Raw genomic sequence first — 22,557 nt, 5'->3', positions numbered from 1 at the left:
AGGTCAGTGATGTTGATGAAACTGATTTAACTACTATTCATTGATATTTTAAATTTTATTCCAGTTTGAGGAGTAGCTGAATGCACCTGCCATGACTGCACAATTACTACATATTTTGGTGACAGACACCCTTTCTAAATTATTTATCTACTTTAGCACCCACTCATTGCTGAAACTCATTGATGTCAGTTGTGCACATTCTTTTATTGCCAATTGAATGGGATGCTTTGGAAGTTGAACGTGCAACCTCTAGGCATCTGGAAATACTTTACATTTGATTTTGGAACATTGCTATGAAGATTTGAATGTATTCAGCCAACTGCAGACAATTAGCGGAGTTTGATAAAGATGTTGGATAATCAAATGTCACAAGAGCTCCATCACATCACTCATTTAAAAGAGGCTCTTTTCAGAGCAAATTACAAAGAGTAGCTGTTGCCTGGTATTGGGAATAATGTTCTTAATCTCTACTGCAGTGTAGTGTAGCAACCTCCACATTAAAGGTGCTGTATATGATTATGGACAACAACTGGGCAACTGATCAACAAAACAATGACAACGCTCTCTTCATTAATTCTTCAGAAGCTCTTTTCAACATGCCATGCAGATTGTGGATAGATGGATGGATGGAAGGAAGAGCCATGTTTGATCATTAAAGGCAGATTGAAATTTTATGTGACAGTTTTACATCTGAATGTACATTTTATGCCATTTAAAGACAATTTACTGCTCTAGCTTTAAATATTGCTGGAGACTGACCATCCAGGACTGGAATGTGCAGATCTGGTAGATCTGGTCCATAGGAATGATTAACCTGACCAAGCTAACCGGTGTTTAGAAAAAAAAATACCAGGCTAATTAACTAACATGACCCACAAGACCTGGCCATTTGACCAGTATGATCAAATTAGTATGATTTTTCCTACTAGACCACGCGCGCCGCAAAACCAGCAAGCTGATTGGCTGTTTCTCCTGAAAGGCGGAACTTTAACCTTGAACTGGCTCGGTTATTAGCCTTAACAGATTTTCTATTCACACACACTCAGTGGCCTGTCTCCTCATTAATAATAGAGCTGAGCTGAGCGAAACTATTTGGGGCTACTGGAAAATAATTCGGTGCTAAAACTGGCCTCTGTCTCTGTCTGGATCAATCTGAATTTCGACTTCATTTACGAGTCTAAATGAGAAAAATGTTAGCGTTTAGCTAATGCTACAGCCCAGCTGCACAGATCAGCAGGGGACGCTTTTCGGTGCAACACCAGCGAAACTCCGGCTGTAAGTTCACAGCATATTATACACAGCTGATCTAACTAATGAACTAACTGCCCTTACTAAGGAGGGCTGAGCGTTTTCTAGCAGGAAATCTCTAAAACAGAAGAGTGTTACTCCAGAACCAGCTTTAAACGCTGTAGCAGGTTTTACCAGTGTAGCTGAGACTAGTAGTGATAGAGCAGCGTGTAGAACAGCTGAACACGCCACTATCAGTATGAGCTCTAATTATACTGGTCCAACACTATTCTAATTATACTGATTATGACAGACCAGCTACACTTTTACTTTACTGCGGGTTATTAATCTGGTTTACAGTGCAGGAGTTAGTAATTTAATTAAGATTCTGATTAAGTTTTTTATGCAGTGAATTAAATTAGAGATGTTTGGATGTTTTAGTAATGGTTTTAGTGGAAAGAAAACCCACATTAAGCCTTTTTACATCAAGTGTTTTAGATTTGTTTTTGTGTTTCTAAAGTAACGTCAACTCTGTCTTGCTAGTTTTTCTGCTGCATCACACAGCAGGCCTCAGCGAGGCCAGATAATTAGTTGATTGGTTAGTTGATTATTTGGGTCAGGTGTGCTGTAATCAGTATTAACCAAAGGCCTTAATTAAATACTAAACCCTGCGGGGAATCGCTCCTCCTGAACTGAGAACCACTGAACTCTTAAAGCTCACTTTCTCTTATTATCTACCTTTTAAAGCTCTAACACAGACTTGCCACTGTGCTGTGAGACAGTAAAGCATTAGCTTAAAGCTAGCATTTTTCTAATTATTACCCTTTTCCTGACCTCCTTTAGGCCCTATCTGAAGATTTTTTTTACATTTAACTTCTATTACTGTTGTTCTTCACTATTGTAAGTAGCTTTGGACAACAGCGTCTGAAAAATGTAATGTAATGTAAAAAAAAAAAAAAACCTTAAACAATCTCGAAATTCAGATGATAAAGTGATTTGTTTGGAAGAAAATGTACATGAAATATAAAACTTTCTAAACATACTTATTTACCACAGAATGTGATAGAGGCCCCTTTATTATTTATCAGAATCTCAAATATGGGCAAAATAATGATGATAATTCATTATCATCATCAATATCGACTTCATCTTATAGTTCAATCAGGTGTAGTAGCAAGATTTACCCAGAAGGTGGCATCACACTAACCCATCGCCTAGTCTGAGATCTAGTCTGAGATTCTGCACATGGAGAATATATGAGGAGCTTCAGGGAGGGGCTGCAGTCTTCTTTAGCTTCAGTAGCTCTCTCAGTTATGTCAACTTCTCCCTGTTTTTCCTCGCCATGTTCCTGGTTCCTGTCTTCTTGCTCTTCCTAACTTTGTCCATCAGCAGTGAGGATGGGTTGAGAGGGGTCGAGGGAGACTTCCAGCATCAGCCACAGAGGGAGCGAGTGGTCTACACCAGAGCAGCTGTGCTGGGTATGTTCATGTATTGGGGTTACTGTGTGTGTGTACTCTTGTATACTGCTTTTATGGTTTAAATGGTTTACTTGATGTGAAGCAAGAAAATACACAATACTAACAAACTGTTCTATAGTAGGTGCTGTTGTAGGCTACAGTAGTGCTGTCACACTGGGATTAATGTTTTTTTTTTGTTGTTTGTTTACAAGTACAGCTACTAGGGGTGGGCAATATTATATCGTATACAATATATCGTGACACAGAAATAACGTGATATTAAAAATCCATATTGTGATAATAGAGATGTTCTGTCTTAAAAGTAGTCTATTATTTACTGTGAAACTGTAGGCTTATTTATTGTATAATTGTTTTAGTTTGCAGTTTATATGCATGCACTAAATATTCTGCAATATGTTTTGCTGCATTATTTTATTTTATGCTATATTATTTATTTTGCCACATTATGATTATGCTGTTATACTCTTATACTATATTCCTGAAATGAATTAATTATTTTTCTGTTTTCCTATATCCCCAAGTATATTGTTATCGCAAAAATACCCTGAAATATCGTGATATTATTTTAGAGCCATGTCGCCCACCCCTAAAAGCTACAGGCAAGATCTAGTATACAGAGGCCTATACAGCGAAAATCCCACAAATGCCCATTAGTGCCAACAAATTAGCTGTAAAGTCAAGACTAACTTAAGACCAGCTTCAGCTGCAAGCTGGTTTCAGATGGACTCTCCACAGTATTAATCAGTGAATCTGTGTTTTCTGAAATGATGGTGCTCCATCGGATAATTTTGGTAGGAGTTGGAGATTAGTTTAGCGGGATACACTCTTTTTTTATTACCCTATATTTCATAAGAATGAGTGAATGAGCACATGTTCCAATATGATACAGAGTATCGATAATGTGTATCGCAGTGAGGAAGAAGGTATGATGAGGTATTGCTTATTGATAATCTGATAATGCATGGCTCTACAGTTGGTCGTTCCCTCCACTAGTTTCCTGTTTTGGCCCGCAACAGATTAAAAACCCTGAAGATGGCCTACAAAGCCAAAAAAAAAACATCCCAATTCTCTGTTGTAGGAGCAAAGTGGTGAACTTCCACTTGGTGTCAGAACAACCATCTTCAAAAGCCAACTTTTAGACTCATCTTTTCAAGGAGTTCCTAAACTAATCTTAAAAAATTAAAAACCTAGGGTTCTAAACATTATCTCTACAAACTAGGTATGGATACTTCGAAGTAAACACTGAAGCAATTATGTAAGTTGCTCTGGATGAGGACATCTGCTAAATTACCTAAATGTAAATTAAATGTGCTAAAGGTATGAAACTTTAAGTGTTTCTTAAGTCCGTTTGAGTAATTAACTAAATGATTCACTACATTATTTAAGTAATAAACAAATACATGCTGTATTTATGCCTTTAACTGGTTTAAGCCCATTGCTTGTTTTGATTTTGAAAATAAAGACAGCATGAATAGTATGTTGCATATTATATAACTGCGACAGTAATTCTCTCTGTCTCTAGATTGAATTTGTCACAGTGCTTCCTCAGGCTGAATGTTCCCTCATACAGGAAGCAGCTCAGTGCATTGCTGTGCTCCAGCACTGCATGTGGACCTGTTAAACGGCTCCCTCCTGCTTCGCTCTCCATCTGCTGTTTTTCACTTGGCTGAGCAGCAAAGCTCCCAGAATGCCCCAAAGTCCTTTACAGAAATCCTTTATGACCCAAGTCCTAAAGAATCCCTATCCTCAAGCAAATCCTCGGTTTTGCTCTGGTATAGGTACCAACATACCTGGATCAGGAAACCTGTGTCTGGATAGGTTGAGCAGTGTTCAGCTAAAAGAGTGTAGGCCTGTTACTGATGTGTTCAGCCACATCATTTTCCATTTTCAAGTATCGAAGAGAATTGTCTGTCTTATTTTTATTAGTATTTCTAATGACAGCTTTGTACATTGATGGTAGTTAATTGCATGTATACAGGAGTTCATATAGAACTAATTAGACTGTTTCAATTGTGAAATGTTTTTTCAGATCAAGAGAACTTGCTGTAGATTCTGAAAACAGCTACATAGAATAATCTGTAATTAATACATCTTGGAAAACAGTTAGCATCCAAGCTAACATTCTAAAATCCTTACTTCTGATTTCAGCTGTTAGCTAGCATTGAGCCACTAGCTGCAATGGGGTGTTTCTTTAAAAACTGTTCAATATCTAAAGACTGGAGTGAAATATAGCCATAATTCACATATCATATCAAACCCCAGAATTTACTAATCTAAGCAGCACAGTATTATATTTGAGTTGCCTAGAATCTCCAAAAATTAGCTATGGCTTGTGTGAGCATCTTCTATACCGTATTTTTCCCATTTGATATCCTTTTATTTTCCCAAAAATCATTAGTGCTGTGCAGTATTAGCATTAGATGCTAACTGCACTAAGCACAAGCTCTTTAGCCGTTCAGAGGTGAGTATTATCAGCCTGTAGCCTGCTCCTAACCCCGGCTAGCACTGCTTGAGCCGCATTAGCATAACCCGGTAACCGCGCTAAGCGCTAGTTAGCTCTTTTGCCATTCAGAGGCAAGTACATTGGACTGTAGCTTGCTGCTAACCCCAGCTAGCACTGCTGGATCAGCATTAGCATTACCTTCTAACCACACAGGGACGAACCGCTAGCTAATTTCCCTGGGTTACCGGAACACTCAGGGTTCCTTAGTGTAGCGCTAGAAATCTAAACTTACTGTAAATAAATAGAAGTGCTTTACTCACCCAAATGAACATTTTTCAGGAGAGAAATCTGTGTAGATTAACATCCAGCACTTGTTAGACTTTAAAAATGATGTGCTTTATAATCCGGTGCGCCTTATTTATGAAAATAGACCAGAATATAGACGTTTATTGATGATGTGCCTTATAGTGCGAAAAATACAGTAATTGTTTTGTATTTTTAGGTGAATAAATATTTATTTATATAAATTGGTCTAGGGTTACATAAGATATCCAGTATTTACAGTATATATTACTAATTAAATTCATTACAAGGAGTTTTTAAGTCTATTCCAGTTATCCATTCATTCATTTGTTCCCCAGCTAAAGTTCTATTAAACTTTAAAGATTAAAAAACTTGGTTGATGAATGTGATTAATTTCTGCCTTTAATTTAGATTAATTAATCACATGGCATGTAATTAATTTGATTATTTTTTAAATCAACTTACAGCACTATACAAAACCTAAAAATACGAAATATGATTTTTTTTTTAAGTTTTCATACATAAACAATATATTCACAATACCTAAGAAACGCACATGGACGCATCCAGTCATGTTCCAGCTGCTATTATACTATAAAAGTGCCCCTATTAAAGTATGAACTTTGATTTCACTAACATCTACATGCCCTCCCTATATTAGTGTAAGATGTGATTCATGATTGTGGTGTAATTTTGATTCCATCTGGTTGATGGTAATGATTATTAATGCCATGTGGGAGTGTGTTCTTGTGTACAACAGCAGGGAAAGCTTTCTGTTTGTGAGAATGTTGAAATGAGGAAAATAATCCTTATAATAAAATGCAGTTCTAATCTACATAGCTACATTAATTTGCAACTAATGCTGACACATATGTGCAAATGCACATGCACCACTTATCTAGTCTCTGCAGAGAAGCATTGCCAATAGAATAGGACTCTGGAGCAGATAAACATGAAACTATTGGCAGCATGCTCAGTGTCAGGCAATGGCTAGAAGGGTATAAAGCCACTAGCATTGAGCTGTGGAGCAGTGGAACTCCTTTTCCAGTACTTTTGGGAGTTGTAGAGTTGTAGATGAGTTGGGGTGGTGATCATCCAGCATTTGATTTATGTGCCTGCTCTCTAAGAATATGGATTCTCACCAGAGAGGTCTCTAAGTCCCCCAAGACACCATAATTTAGACTGAATCTTACATTTAGAGGGTTTAGAAGCCAAGGATACCCACCCATCATATACCAGTATCCCTATTAGCCTCAAGGTACAACATTCCCAAGACAAAGCATCATCTATTAAATTTGGGCAGTGATGAAAGACGATAAGCACATTGATGGGTTGTCTCGAGCAAGGGCTACTGGCATTTCATTGTTTCTTCATATTTTCCACTGCAGCTCCTCTGCTGGAATACCTTATAGTGGATTCCCACTGTAATGTTATTTGAGCATTACTTTATAAGGTCATTTTTCACTGTTCTCCACACTGTTTTCTCTGGCGTAGCATGAAAACAGCAGGCAAATTCAATGATAAACCAATAAGAGGAGATATCCCTCCCACTGATAAGTCCTCGGGCCATTGCCCAGGCAGATAAGCATTACATTGCAATTAAATTAAATGCAAATGTAAGCACCGCTGTGCCACACCAAGGTCAGAAGAGGATAGTAATTGAAACACACCATCACCATCTAGTGCAGCAACTGTAAACAGTGGCTGGGGTTCAGCTGCATCAGCAGATACCCCTCTCAGGCCACGCTGTGAAGCTGACACCACCGATTTGCTTTAGTAGACAATTTTAAGAAACAGATTTGAACAGACAAATAAAGAAACAGGTTAAAGGAGGCAAGGATGAAGACAATCACCCGTAAATACCACCAGGGTGGGGTGAGAAACTTTAACCCAGTTTCAAGGAGAAGCATTCACTGCAATAAGTAGACTGTCTAAACACTTTTACTTCTTGAGCCTAAGACTGGACCAAGACTGTTAAAAAGCTGGTTGTCCAGACAAAAACATCCCTTGTACTGGTAAGATAGATATTGACTAACACAGTGTGTCATTTTGGTCATGCTGGTCAACCACCATGGTCAGGCTCGTCAACCAGCTTAGCCATACTGGTTGACAAGCTTGGCCAACAACTGGTCAAAAATTGGTTAGATTGGTCATGCTGGTTGGTGAGCAGATACATTGTTAAACCAAATTCTACTCTCATAGTCTATGCTGGATGAAAGCTAAGCTGGTCAACCACCGTGGTCATATTTGTCATGCTTGGTCATGCTGGTTGTACTCGTTGACTAGCTAGGTTACATTAGTCATTTGGCTGCCATGTGTACTTCAGCCGTATGTACCAGTACTACTCTTGAATCAGCAGTGATTAGTTTATACCCAGCTAACAGTTTTGGTTAGTATGATGTTTTCTGAACATTACAGTTCTGTCAACTTTTCTGGATGATTTTAAATGTTCTGTTAACTTCACGGCAACATTATTTGTGTCAGAGTTATATGTTAATTTTCAGGTTTTAGAGTGCTACTTTTATAGTTTCTATAATGTAAGTATTTTTCTAACTGGAAATACTATGTGAGAAACATCCTAAAACATTGGGATGCAAACCATTATTATTATATCATAAGTTTTCAGAACATTCCTGGAACAAAATTTTTGTATAATATGTCTGTAATGCTACAGGCTAACCTTCCTCACACCTTTTTAAAACATTCCTAAACCTTCTTGTAATGTTCTCTGTTAACTGGGTAATTTGTATGATTAAATACATTCAAATTTTTATTGTTCTTTTAATGGTGTAAAAAGCCTATAGTAAAAAAAGAGTATACTGTATTTTTAACACTATGAGGCACACTTGAAATACTTTAATCTTCCCAAAAATCATCAGTGCGCCTTATAATCTAGGTACAACATTATACAGGAGTTTCAGTTTAATTCTCTAACAGTATTAGCATTACCCGCTAAGTGCTAGCTTTTTGTCCGTTCAGAGGTGAGTATTATTGGCCTGTAGTCTGCGTCTAACCAAGGCTAGCACTGCTGAAGCAGCAGTAGCATTAGCCGCTAACTGTGCTAGCCATTTAGCCGTTCAGGTGTGTATTATTTTCCAGTAGAAATCTGGAAATCTAAGCTTACTGTAAATAAATGGAAGTGTTTTACTCACTCAAATAAACAGTTTTCAGGAGAGAAATCTTTATAGATTAATATCCAGCACTAGTTTGACTTGTCTGACTCATCTGAAAATGTTTTTTTAGGAATTGCAGTGTTATTTACTTATATTAGCTTTAGCTGAATTAGAAAGAAAACATGGCGACACCCCTGTTCCTAAAAAGTGTTGTTTAAAATGCGCCTTATAATCCGGTGCGCCTTATGTATGAAAATAGACAATAAAATAGTCTGTTTATTGATAGTGTGCCTTATATTTCGGTGTGCCTTATAATCCGGTGTGCCTTTTAGCGCAAAAAATATGGTAGAAATTCTAAGACACACTAAAGAACTCCCACATTTAGTATTTTTGTCTTAATAATAGACTGTTTGAGAATCTGAAAGGCTTTGTATTTTACTTTATTCTGTATTTTATGGTTTGTCCATTGTTAAACTGATCACTTGATTAATTCACACAATAATTAATCAATTACTCAACTACTATTAGAATTGAGGGTGACAGCTTTAGTCACGACCCTCATATGTGTACCACATTGTAATCTCATCATGCAGATTTAGCAGTCATGTCCATACAGAGGCTCAGAAGCTTCACCCCACACATGGCGAACCTTTTCTACCAGAGGGTCTCAGGAAATAAATCTCCATACAAGGGGATTATAGTAATCTGTCATCGTTCAACCATGGACAGATTTATCAGGCCTGTCAAACTGACTGCCTCCCTATTCTGCCTCTCTATACTGAGCAAGCAAGACGAGTCAAGCAACATATGCTTTGACCCTTTACTGTCTTAATAATGACAGTATCTCCACAGTGTATGTTTTGAGATAGGATGAAAACAACCAAAATACAGGTGGATTGACAAATGGTAATTTAACTCACTGATAAAGTCTGCATAATTAACAGCTGTATCAGATTCTGTAAATACTACTGAACATCAGTAACAGAGCATTGTTTACCAGTAATCAAATTCAGTAGTGGTTTAACCTGGAGATTTTCCAGAGGTCTTTTGGCAGGAAACTGCAAGACCAAGCATATGGCCACAGACTCACACATACAGCCAGTCCCTGTATGATATATGCTTCTTTTTAACTGTTAGAAGTTGAGTAATTTGCCATATTGAAATGTTAATATGTGCCAAAAAATGCATTTATTGACTATTATAAGGTGTTTTTTGATCTATAAATACTATATGACTTTGCTTGGTGTTAAAAACAATTAGATGTTACATAAGCATATTTACAACCCTTTTATTTTGCCTCAGATTTATACACACCTTTTCTTTTTAGAGAGCACTTTTTTGCCTGTTTTTTTATACTAGTGATGAATCGCAAAACATAGATCATAGTACGTACCTGCATGTACTTTGCCTCTGTCTTGACCAAAGAAATGGAAAAGCTGAATAATGTACAGTTTGTCATCAAACTGTTCTATCAGAAAAGGGCTGCATTAGCAGAAAAGGAGTGCAAGTCAGGCTGATTTGAGTATTTTTAGAGCTACTGATCTCCTGGGACTCTCAGCACAACAGTCTGTAGAATTCTCTCAGAATGGTGCATAAACACAAAACAGCTAGTGAGTGACAGTTCTGCAAACAAAAGCACATTGTTCAGACAGTCTCAAACTGACAGAATGGCTACAATAATGTTGGTACAGTTGTGGGGAAATGCAGAAAAGCATATTAGAATGCACAACACAACGAGATTTGCAGAAGACCACAATAGGTTCCACCTGTGTCAGCCAAGAATAGAAAGCTGAGGCTGCAGTGGGCACAGACTCATTAAAACTGGACAGTTTAAGATTGACGAACAAGAAAGTTAACATAGTGGCATAAGCCTTATCCGGACAGGATTAGTTTCTCAGGGGGACGTCTGTGAAAAATATTTCACACTTCTACGCCGTGATAAAACATTTGCATCCGGACTGCAATTGAAAAAACAGGAGAACAGGAGTTTTTTGGCTTTCTCAGTCACATGAGATCGCGTTCAGTAGCTCCTCCACTTCCACTCGCTGTTGTGTTTACATGGATCTCCGTAGAAATGTGCACCCAAAGTGTAATTACGGTGCGTGGCAGTGGACAAATAGTTCTTTTTTTAAACGTGAGGTGACGAAAATCAGAGATGTGCGTCTGGACAGGACTAAAATTACCAGAGGACTACGAAGTTCAGCAAAAAACAGACTAGTTTTTGGTGGTATAGTTGAGTGAGGCAGGCAGCACAAGTGTAAACGTATTATTGGCACAAGCCAGTTGCACACTATACAGCTTAGACTCTGCATTGGTTTGAAACAGAAGCCTTAAGAACTCTAGTATCTGCAAGCTGCAAATAAATTATGCTTATTTTTACCAACTGTAGGTGACTAAAATTACTGGAAGGCCTTCATAGCAAATATACTGATGCTCATAAGAGGGGAATTGCCGATATTTAAACAGTCTTTAAATTAGTTTCAGTTAGGTATAACCTCTGCTTCTATGGAATAGGCCTTAGTTAATTATCTCTTAATACTGCAATCTCCCCGGCAAACCACTAACTCTAGTTCATCCACTCCATATGGAAATTGATTCTGCATCTCTTAATAGTCCGGTGGGGATAATTAAATCTTCTTTAGGCCCGAAAGTCGAAGAGTCAGAGTCACTATATTAACATTCCTTCTCTATATATTGACCTTCATCGAGCTCCTCAGTGGAGCAGGAATTATGCTATTATGAAAATAAGATGAGCTTGCAAAAAGTGTGCGTTGCATGTAGAGTCAAAGTGCAGCTTAAAGCGTATCTTTTTCCGGAACGACGTTCTCTGACTATATAGACTCCGTTGTACCTTGTAATGGTGTAAATTAATCATTCCTTTTATTTCTGCCTCTCTGAAGTCCTATGGGGACTGTCCTCTGAACATCTGTGAATAATTGCTTACAACGTAGGTTCATTATGAAAGTGATATAGTGTACGTTATCAACATAAATCAATAATAATATGCCCAGTTCAGTTATTTCCATCATATTCACAGACCATAATTAACCAGAAATGATTTGCCCTGCCTCTTTGCATTGATCTCACACATTGATGTCAGGGTCCAACTCTGTGCAAGCTTTTTTCTTAAAATATTCTGCAACTATTGACTACTTCCTTTAAACCTTTCTTTGGTGCTGTTTACTAGTTAAAATAATGTAAATTCCCCTAAATCATTACAGCGCTGTTTAAAGGAGGGTGACCTTGCTGTTACTGGTTCCTTAAGTAGCTGTTATCTGTCTCTGAGGTGTCTTTGTCTACTCTGTGATTTCTATCTGGCAAGTCAGCTTTTCTGCCCTGCTGTCACTCTGTGTTTCAGATTTCTGAAAAGTGGAAGGCGTCAGCTCGTCTGTGTGCTGTGCGTTATGTTTATTTTTGATATTCAGAGCAGGGGTGTGCTATATCATATCGTACACGATAGGGGTGGGCAATATTATATCGTATACAATATATCGTGACACAGAAATATCATGATATTAAAAATCCATATCGTGATAATAGAGATGTTCTGTCTTAAAAGTAGTCTATTATTTACTGTGAAGCTTTAGGTGTATTTATTGTCTAATTGTTTTAGTTTACAGTTTATATGCATGCACTAAATATTCTGCAATATTATTTGCTGCATTATATTATTTTATGCTATATTATTTATTTTGCCACATTATGCTTATACTGTTATACTATTATACTATATTCCTGAAATTAATGAATTATTTTAGTTTTCCTATACCGCCAAGTATATCGTTATCGCAAAAATACCCTGAAATATCGTGATATTATTTTAGTGCCATATCGCACACCCCTAGTTCACGATAATATCACCAAACTTTTTGAATATCGTGAACGATATTATACCCTGAAATATCGTGCAGCATAACCCACCCCTAACCATCACATCAGGGTATTACTTTTTTTTTTTTTTTTTTTACTGTTTTTAGCAAAAGAAAAATTCACACTGTTCTCATTTCCCATTATATATCTACTAGATACAGATTATATCTGTCCAGTATCATTCATTTTACTTTAATCCTGGATATATGGAGATATTTGGAGTGCTTTATTATTATTAGTAGTAGTAGTAGTAGTAGTATCATGACATTCTGGATCATTGACTTCTGTTACAAATCTGATAAAATTATTGTATTTTTTATATCTCAGTTAGGGGTGTGTCATATCATATCATCGTATGCAATAATGAAATTTTAATTTTATTTTGTTGCAGTAGTGTATTCATGATTTTTTTTTTTTATTTAGTGTTTCGTCGTATCACCAAGAGTATCGTTATCGCGAAAATACCATTAAATATCGTGATATTATTTTAGGGCCATATCACCCACCACTAATTCAGAGCATGGTGCTTTAAATAAGACAGAAGGTTAATTGCTATAGATTTTTTATAATGTGTGGCAGATTCTATAGGTGTGCCATATTGTATAATACGCAATAATATCAACATTATTACATTTGTTTTTTTTTTTTGCTGTTTGTCGCAAAAGGAAAATTCACAATGTTCTCATTTTTTATTAGATATTTACTAGAGACAGAATATATCTGTCCAGTATGTTTAAACTTTCTTTAGTCCTGTTGGATCATTGACTTCTGTTACAATCTGGTGAAAATCTCAATTAAGGGTGTGCAATAATTTTATCAAATAAATATCACCGATAATATCACCAAATATTTTTTTACTCAATGTTTTGTCATATCATAAAGTATATTATTATCGCAAAAATATTAATACTGCAATATTTTTTGTACTATTTTTTGTAATAACTTTTTTTACCTTTAAATTTAATATCTTAAGTGTATTTTGTCTTTCACAGAGTAATAGAGTCACTGGGCACTGTAAAAGCCTCTAGAAGACCAGCCAAGGCAGAGATGTCTTTTTTTCTATAGGCACAAAGCTTAGTTTCAGCCCTCCTGCAGGTTTAATTATCCTCCCCACAAAAAGCACTGTGTAAAGAGCACTCCTGCTAACATGGCTAACCTGCAGTCTCAGGGGAGCAGGATCATGCGGTGTGCAGTAAAACAGAGGAGCACTGAACAACAGAACTGCACATAAAAAATTACATAAAAAAGGGATAAAAAAAACCGGAGGGCAGAAATAAGGTGATCAGGACTAAAAAAATAAAAAAGGGAATAAATGACATTGTGTTTGATATCAGGGTGGTTGACAATGTCTTTGCTCCCCTCTGTTGTCTAGTTAGCATTGTAGTGTTTATTAAAAATGCATGATGAATTCACATTGAATGCCTTGTGAAGTGGAAATGATGCTGCTGTTGACAGTACTGGAGCAGCACTGTTGGTTTTTAGATCAAATGAATTTATTTTAGACAGTAGGCTATGATTTAAAACCATCAAACTTTTTAGTTGCTTATTACAAAGACTAAATCACAATGTTCTATATTTACATGAAAATATGTACCAAAGTATTGTTTATATCTACCTTATACCATTTATCTTACCCCAATCATTGATGCCCAGGTTGCATAATTAATATTATGTCATTGCAGACAGATTAGAAAGGACTTAAATAAAGATTTTGAGACAAAACTAAAACTGAACTAAATGAAGCAACAGATTTATTTCTTTTATTCATTTTTGTCAATATTAATTAGTTCAAATGTAATTTTGTCTTTCATACAAAAAGAAATATGAAACCACAATTTTATCATATTTATTTGAACATTTAAAAAATTTGACTGCTTCATCATGAATCTAATCTTCTGTTAAATTATTTAGTATTTTCACTTTTAAGGCTGAACACCAAAGTGTTCCTTTTGACTTTTTGCCATTTTCATAATTCCGTTTGCAGAATATTTGGGTATTAATACTTGATTTTTCTTTAAAGTTTTTTTTTTTCTACTGTCCAGGTACACTTTCTATTAGATTAGTGTTGTTAGGATTTGATTGCATTTAGAGAGAAGAGTATTAGTGAAATCAGAATGTTTCAGAGATGAATGAATCCGATTCTAGGTTATGTTCAGTCAAAGACTGAGAGAGAGAGTTTGCACTCAGTCAGAAACTACACTTTAACTACATACTTTGGTTTTACTATGACTAAATGAGCTAGTGAGCTCTGAGTTTCCCCTTCTGAAGTCTCCATTGCTCCACCAGCCACTTGCGTTCCGTAAAACTGAGCCGGATCCTCTTTTAAAGGCTATACGTGTGACGTAAGTATGTAAAGTATGGCGTGGCCAAAAGAACTCCCGCAAAAAGTGACCCGACACCCCAGTTTTTAGAATGAATATATTATATCGTTTCAGCAAACTGATACCACTAAACACAATATTTTGTCCCTTAATCTCCACTCAGAAATGCTTCTGCTTTCAGTTTAGAAACAAAATAATATGGACTTCCACTTTAATTCTGATTCTGTTGCTCGTCCAGATACCACGTTCACACTCAGGGTTCAGGTGAAGGATGCAGTGAGCCACCAGCCCCTGAGTCAGGCCTCTGTGGATGTGTTTGTAAACTACACCCTCATCAGCTCCACACAGACCAGCAGTGATGGATCCAGTGCTCTCAGTATCCCCTACACACAGGGAAGGACCCTCACTCTAGTGGCCAGCAGACATGGATACATCCCTACAGCACTGCCATGGAAAACCACCAAGAAGCCCAGTGAGTAGAGTCATTACATAAGAGGCATATGTCCAACTATTTTAGTGTTTCAGCAGGAGAGAGGAACGTTGCTATGACGAAGCGTGAGCAGGTTGAAGAAACCAGCATTGTGAGTTTTGTGTGGTAAATGGTCTCCCCCTAGCTGTAGGGAACTGTAGCTGCATGATATGTTGGACATTTTCAATGTTTGGTATTCTAAGACATTTTATTTTAGATTACTAAGACAATAGTAGGTTAATTTTGCTAAATTAAACAATGGAAAATATTGATTAGATTATGTGTATATTGTACAATAAGCTAAAAATATAGTTATTACGACAGGCCTAGGTACTGTAAAGTGTTAAATGGGGCAACAGCTGTAGTAACATTGTAACATTGTTTTTTTATGTTTCTATCTATGTTTGTTTTTAGTATTTTCATCTGTGACCTTGTCAGTTTTCTCCCAAAACCAAGGGAACATATGGCTTTTTGAAGATTCAGTTGTCCTAACAGGCAAGATCTCAGGTATGATGATCATATTGTTTCTGTACATGGGTTCTTAAAAAGTCTTAAAATGACTTAAATTTAGTTTTACATATTCAAGGTCTAAAAACGTCTTAAAATATCTGCCATTTTAGGAGGGGAGGCATTAAATTATATATGTCCGTTTAAAATTACTATGAAATAAAAACAAGATTGAATGCAAAACACTAAAATATAGTCACAGGCTGTTTTTATACTTCTTATTCATAACTACTACTTTTAATTCATTTGAATCTATATACAGTGTACATGGGCATGTAAATGGTTTATTAATCTAACAATTTTATCATGTTTTTGTTTGCTTATTATTTTTATATTGCATTGATTATTAACATATTCTAAAAATGCAAATAGAGATCTAGGGAACATGCCAATTATTCCACCAGTGCCTTTGGGAAAGTAGTGAGTAATTAAAAGGCTGTTTTGACGAGTTCCCTTAACAGCACATTTTAGGTTTATTTGATAGTTATTTTAAATAATTTTTGCTTATAGGAAATCAATAATATTCTCTAAGCTGGACTGAATTTCTTATTTCAATTGAGTAAAACATTTTCTATATTATCACCTAGTTTTAAATTTTTTTTGCCACAGTAATAGTAATATTTTTTTCCTATGAGAGGTATTAAAAAGTAATATCTTAAAAGTATTTAGATTTGAATTTAAAAATGTGCAGATACCCTGTATACAGTTAAGGCACATATTTCTTCTTAATTTTTTTTTTCTTCATTTTAATTTTGTTCATACTATGGTGAACTATAATTGTATCGTGGGTTATTGCAGGGATAGGCAGCTTCAATTCTGTAGTGCTTGTTTCCTGCTTTGTGCTTTTAATGATGCTCAAGCACACCTAGTTTAACTTGCCTGTTCATTTACAGAATTAGTTGGTCTGTTTGAACATGGAAATCTGCACACTGTACAGAACTGCCAATCCCTGGCTTATTGATTTTAATAAGCTTTTTATCTGACCTTTTCTTTTTTTAGATGTCATGCCCCAACCAAACGTGCAGTTCTCAAAGAGCCTGCTCTCTTTACCAGACAACAACATATCCTCCTTAACAGCCTATCTGACTGGGCCTCAACTTCCTGCTCAGAGGCACTACATCCCCCACACCACGGGCATTATCAGCAGCAAGTCGGGTGAGATACCACTGGTCTGTGTATGTACTCATACAAACACTCCTTAACAAAAAAATAAATAAAACACCAAGAATGTGTTGTTGAAATGAAATTAATCTTTGTATATAATGTATATAAAGCTCTGGAAAAAATTAAGAGATCACTTCAGTTTCTGAATCAGTTTCTTTGATTTTGCTATTTATAGGTAAAATAAGTCAAATTAACGTAGTTGTTTTATTCTGTAAACTATGGACAAAATGTTTACCAAATTCTAAATAAAAATAGTGTCATTTAAAGCATTTATTTGCAGAAAATGAGAAATGGCTGAAATAACAAAAAAAGATGCAGAGCTTTCAGACCTCAAATAATGCAAAGAAAACAAGCTAATTTTCATACATTTTTATGAGTTCAGAAATCAATATTTGGTGGAATAACCCTGATTTTTAATCACAGTTGTCATGCATCTTGGCATGTTCTCCTCCACCAGTCTTACACAAATTGAATCCTGGTTCCTCACAAAAGATGATTTAGTTCCAGTCCATATTAATTCAGGTTACTCTTTAATGAAGGACAGTTTGTTAAAATGGTCATTCTGATGTCTGATGTCTTTGAATGTGTTGTAGAGGCATGTCTAGCAGTAAATGATTTCTCCCAAAGACTCAAACTATCTTAAAGTTACTTCTGAGAGCCTTTTTGTAGCAAAACCTACTTTCTAATCAGACTACACCAGTAATTATTTACAGCATAGCATGAAACATAAATGCATGCTGAAATTTGGCTGCATAATATTTTTTGTCAATGAGTGTACATAACAAAACAAGCAGTTGGCAGTTAAAGAACTGCAGTTAATCCATTACCGAGGATTAGCCTTGCCCCTGAACCTAGTATATACTGGTATAGTGGGGTGATTTTTCTGTGAACTAAACCTCAGTCCACCATGTGCTGATCAGCAGTGTTACACACTATACTATAGCAACCATTCACAAGCTATCACATGCATTTTGTGGCTTTAAGATGTGTTTTATTTCATACTTGCAGGTTACCGGAGTATTGAGCTAAACCCAGTTGCAGCAGTAAGCGTCCAGCTTGTAAGCAATGAAGAAGACATCCCGGTGACGGGACCAATCCAGATCACTCTGCCTCTTCCAGAAAGAAGCCAATCCAAGCTTTCTGACACTATCCCAGCCTGGTCCTTCAACATGAATACTGGTAGGCTTAAACATTGTAGAATAACATCATAAATCACAGCTTACACATTACTTACAGTTTATTTAAGACATTCAACACAATGGTTACTTTCTTTATAAGCAATTATTAAATAATTGATGATCTTTTCCTTATTTTAATCGTAACTGATTAGATACATTTGATTCAGGTGCATGGGTGAACCGAGGTCAAGGAATAGTTAAGATGGAGGACACCCGTTTGGTCTGGGTATTTGTTGCTCCTGATCTTGGATTCTGGATAGCTGCCCCTTTCCCCTCATCCACAGGTAGAGATCTAGCATCTTCTACATCACCATTCTCTGAACAATACATGGTAATATTTATATTATATGCTCTTAAAAGGTCCGTGCCTTTATTTATTATGTTCTCATGGAAAAGGCAATTTATTTCAATGAGCAGATTTCTGTTTCTGATGATCCAGGGCATGAAAGAACTCTGGACTTCTTCTCCTACCATACATCTGTTCTGATGGCAATACTAGGTGGAATCGTGGTGATTGCTGTTGGGTTGTTTTGTGTGGTGGCATGCTGCTATAGGTAAGACAATGCTATGGATACAGTAAAATCTTCTGTTTCTTTTGTCTAAATATTATTAGATAAATATGTATTTTCTTATGTTATTCTAATGTTAAAGGTCATTTCGGTTTTTTTTATCATTTTAACCTTAATAATAATTTGTTGTGGTTTTGTGTTCATATTAATCGTGTTTGTACTTGTTATTCATGATCGCCTTATTATCTAGGGATTGCACAAACAAAATAGATAATGCAGTAAGTTATTGTATGATGATACATTTTATTATCATTATACAGAATATCATTTTTTGCACATATCATGAATATTTAAAGTAATAAAACATACAAGTGCTTCTTAAAATCTTTATAAACATTTTCTAGCCTTTAAAAACGCTTTTATGCTTTAATTGTGGTATTTTTTGCCTCTACAGTGCCCCCTCGGGTTTAACTTTGCTATAGGCTTGAATGATAGCAGCTCAGCCAATCAGATCTCCCTCCTGCCCCGCCTCTAAACCCATACATCACCCAGTGCCCCTCTCGAACTACCCCTCATATTTTTTTGTCTTTTTCAAATTTGAGTCAGCAAAAATCAGCAAGTTTTAGGGGTTTAGTGCCTCTTTAAAGAACACTAAGCAACTTCATTTTAAAGAGTTTAACTATTTATTTTGCTCATACTTTCTCTGTATAGTATAACTGATTATACTTTTATATTTTTCTGTCTTTCAGACCTTTTCTGTGTAAGACTCGGAGCAACAGAGTCCACAACACAACAAAATCTGTTCAGAAAAAAAATCAGACCACCTCCACCAATAATGAATGTCAGGATTTCCATGAAGACAATCTTTACTCAGCTGCATCACAAACTACAAGTCAAAGGAAACGGCCTTTTATCCGTCAGATCAATGGGAGTTTCAATACCTGTGTGGAGGAATGTGAGCATTCAGCACATCGAATCTATGAGAACATTGATGGGATGACCCCCGACCCAACAAAGCCCTCACATCATCCTCCCCTGCACCTAAACAGCAGTGAAAAGATGGCTCTTGCCGAGAGGTTAGTCCTCTACAACCACCCTGTGGCTATACTTCAGATGCAGAACCACTTCAGGTCATCAGGGAAAGCATCTGGCAGCAGGTCTGCACCTCTACCTAGGAAGCTTGTCCGATATAAGAACTTCAGAAAGTCAGTTAACAAAGACATATTCACACAGACGTTGCCAAAATCACCTCTGCTTTCACACAATTCCAAACAGCTCCAAGACGAATCAGCAAGTACAGTGTCTCCTTATGGAGATCCTGGATCATCTAGCAACCCAGGAGACTGGAGCTGCTTTACTGGCCTGCTGGAGTCTGTGTCTGTTCCAGAAACCCTCAACAAAGCTGTGGAGATGCACACCTTCTGTGGCAATCGTCAGAGAATCTCAGAGCAGACTCTGCTAGAGCTGTCCAGAAGCAAACCCTTCCCTCACCCAAGGGCCTGGTTCGTCTCCTTGGAGGGCAAACCTGCTGTTCAGGTGCGCCACTCCATCGTAGACCTTCGAAGAAGTCACCTCCTCACTGACAGCAACGACACCAGCCAGGACTCTGGGGTAGACCTGAATGAGCAGCAGCAGTCAGGTCAGCAGCGTCTGAGGAGCATGGCTCATTAGGTGTCTTCTCTGCTTAGAAGAAGTGGATCTGAGCAGCAGGGAGACTGGAACCACTACAGCCCACAGCCAAGAGGATTCTGCCCTCAAGATGTTGTCCACAGCTGCAGTGGAAACATCTCCAACATCCCAGAGGATAGACAGCATGCAGACGCAGACATGTGCAGCACAAACGAGGGCAGCGAGCATACTGTACGTCCAGAGCTGCGGTCAAAATCACCATCAAACATCCATAATGCATCGCAAAATATAATGCACAGACATTGTACATTAGAATTTGCAGTGTGTACCACTGTGCTGTAGTTAGATGTTCTCAGATCAGCACAAAAAACAAAGATACAAATGCTACATAGTGAATAGTGAAGAAGTTAATGAGTGAACTATTCTGAACATAGCTTCAGTATAGTAAGAAATACACAAGCTCTGGAAGGCAGTGAAGGCTGACAGAGTGGAGAACCTGTTCAAACTGAACATAGAAAATTTGCTCTTTTCAACCAATCACAGATCAGCTAACATACTGTCTACAAATACTCAGTACACATATACAGACACTGCGCAGTGCATACTGTGAAAAGTGTTGAAAGCAGTTTGGAAGGACATGAATTGCATTCTTCTGTGTTCTGTGGGATCACAGTTTAAGGGAGGAGAAGCCACTTATTAAGCTCAAGTAAAGATTTGAACAGTTGTAAATTATTTTGACACATATTATGCTGTTGTTTGCATGAGGCTGTTGCACAGTGGATAGCATAGCCTTACAATGAAGCTCTGAAGTGAGAGTGCCATAATGGGCAATACAAGACATAGAGTCTATAATATTTTATAGTTAATATTCAAGTTCAATTCATTGATCAGCTTATTCCCTCATTTATTATCCATTCTCTTAGTTTTATTTTAAGGTAATAAGGAAAAATCAAGTGTGGTGTGTTGTGGTTCTCTAAACAATTCTACAACACAGCATGTTACTGTGCATTCCTCCACTAAAAACAATGGTTTTGAATTTATGGGCGCTGCATGGAACATGTAGTGTAAATCAGTCCATATTAAATTAAGCACCAGTCCCGTCCAAATAACCCTACCAAATATCAGGTTTATTTTTAAATTGCATAAATGTAATAATTTGTCAGATATTGTTGCAATCTTGACTACTTATATTCCTGTATTTGTGCTAAAAGGTTAACTCACTCCAGCATTGAGCTGTGTTTTCTGAATGCAATCAAATTCTTACAGCAATGCTATAAAATCTAGTAGAATTCAGCTTTTCATGGATTTTTTTTTCCTGGCAGTTACTCCAACAAAAGCAATATGAGCTCAATAAATGAGAGAGTGTCCCAATACTTTTGTCCATATAGTGTATGTTTATATTATTTCTTGCTTGTGTTAATGATTGATGATGTATTTTCACAATTTATGTTCGGTCATTGTGCAATATTGACAATATGTGCATATTTGTTATCTTTAAAAAATGTTTTCTGATTAACTATTGTCAATAAAGCTTAAATAAAAACTCTTACATAATACTGTGCATACATTCCAAACCAATTCTCAAAGTGCTTTATGCCTGTTTGTGTCAATTCCCTGCTGTGTAAAACTCACTAATTGAATGCAGTCATCAGTTTAGTATATGCCAGTGTTTAATCTGAACCAGGCCTATAACTGAACCTGCCTCTTAAACTGGTACTGCTGAGCTGTGGCCTAGATTTCAGACCACACAGAACACTTACAGTACATTTTCTAAAATGAGTTTATTTATTATATATTGTTTCAACACTGTACAGAATATAATTTATAAAAAAAAGTAGTCTAAAGTAGAAAGCATATTCTGTATGGGGTTGTGTGGGTTTGTATAGGTTTGTATGGGGCTGTGTGGGTTTGTATGGATAGTTACAGGTGGTTGTATGGAGTTGTGTGGGTTTGTATAGGTTTGTATGGGGTGTGGGTTTGTATAGGTGGTTGTATGGAGTTGTGTGGGTTTGTATAGGTTTGTATGGGGTGTGGGTTTGTATAGGTGGTTGTATGGAGTTGTGTGGGTTTGTATAGGTTTGTATGGGGTGTGGGTTTGTATAGGTGGTTGTATGGAGTTGTGTGGGTTTGTATAGGTTTGTATGGGGTGTGGGTTTGTATAGGTGGTTGTATGGAGTTGTGTGGGTTTGTGTAGAGTTGTATGGGGTGTGGGTTTGTATAGGTGGTTGTATGGAGTTGTGTGGGTTTGTATAGGTTTGTATGGGGTGTGGGTTTGTATAGGTGGTTGTATGGAGTTGTGTTGGTTTGTATAGGTTTGTATGGAGTTGTGTGGGTTTGTATAGGTGG

At 36.8% G+C, this 22,557-nt stretch overlaps 1 pseudogene; it reads left to right on the top strand.

The window, feature by feature from the left end:
• The first annotated feature begins 1,100 nt into the window (after positions 1-1,100).
• LOC103035338 (protein FAM171B-like) lies at positions 1,101-21,759 on the top strand (annotated as a pseudogene).
• The last annotated feature ends 798 nt before the right edge of the window (positions 21,760-22,557 follow it).

Source organism: Astyanax mexicanus, chromosome 11 (assembly GCF_023375975.1).
Source record: "Astyanax mexicanus isolate ESR-SI-001 chromosome 11, AstMex3_surface, whole genome shotgun sequence".
Classification (NCBI taxonomy): Eukaryota; Metazoa; Chordata; class Actinopteri; order Characiformes; family Acestrorhamphidae; genus Astyanax; species Astyanax mexicanus.
This window is presented reverse-complemented; position numbering and strand designations above follow the sequence as displayed.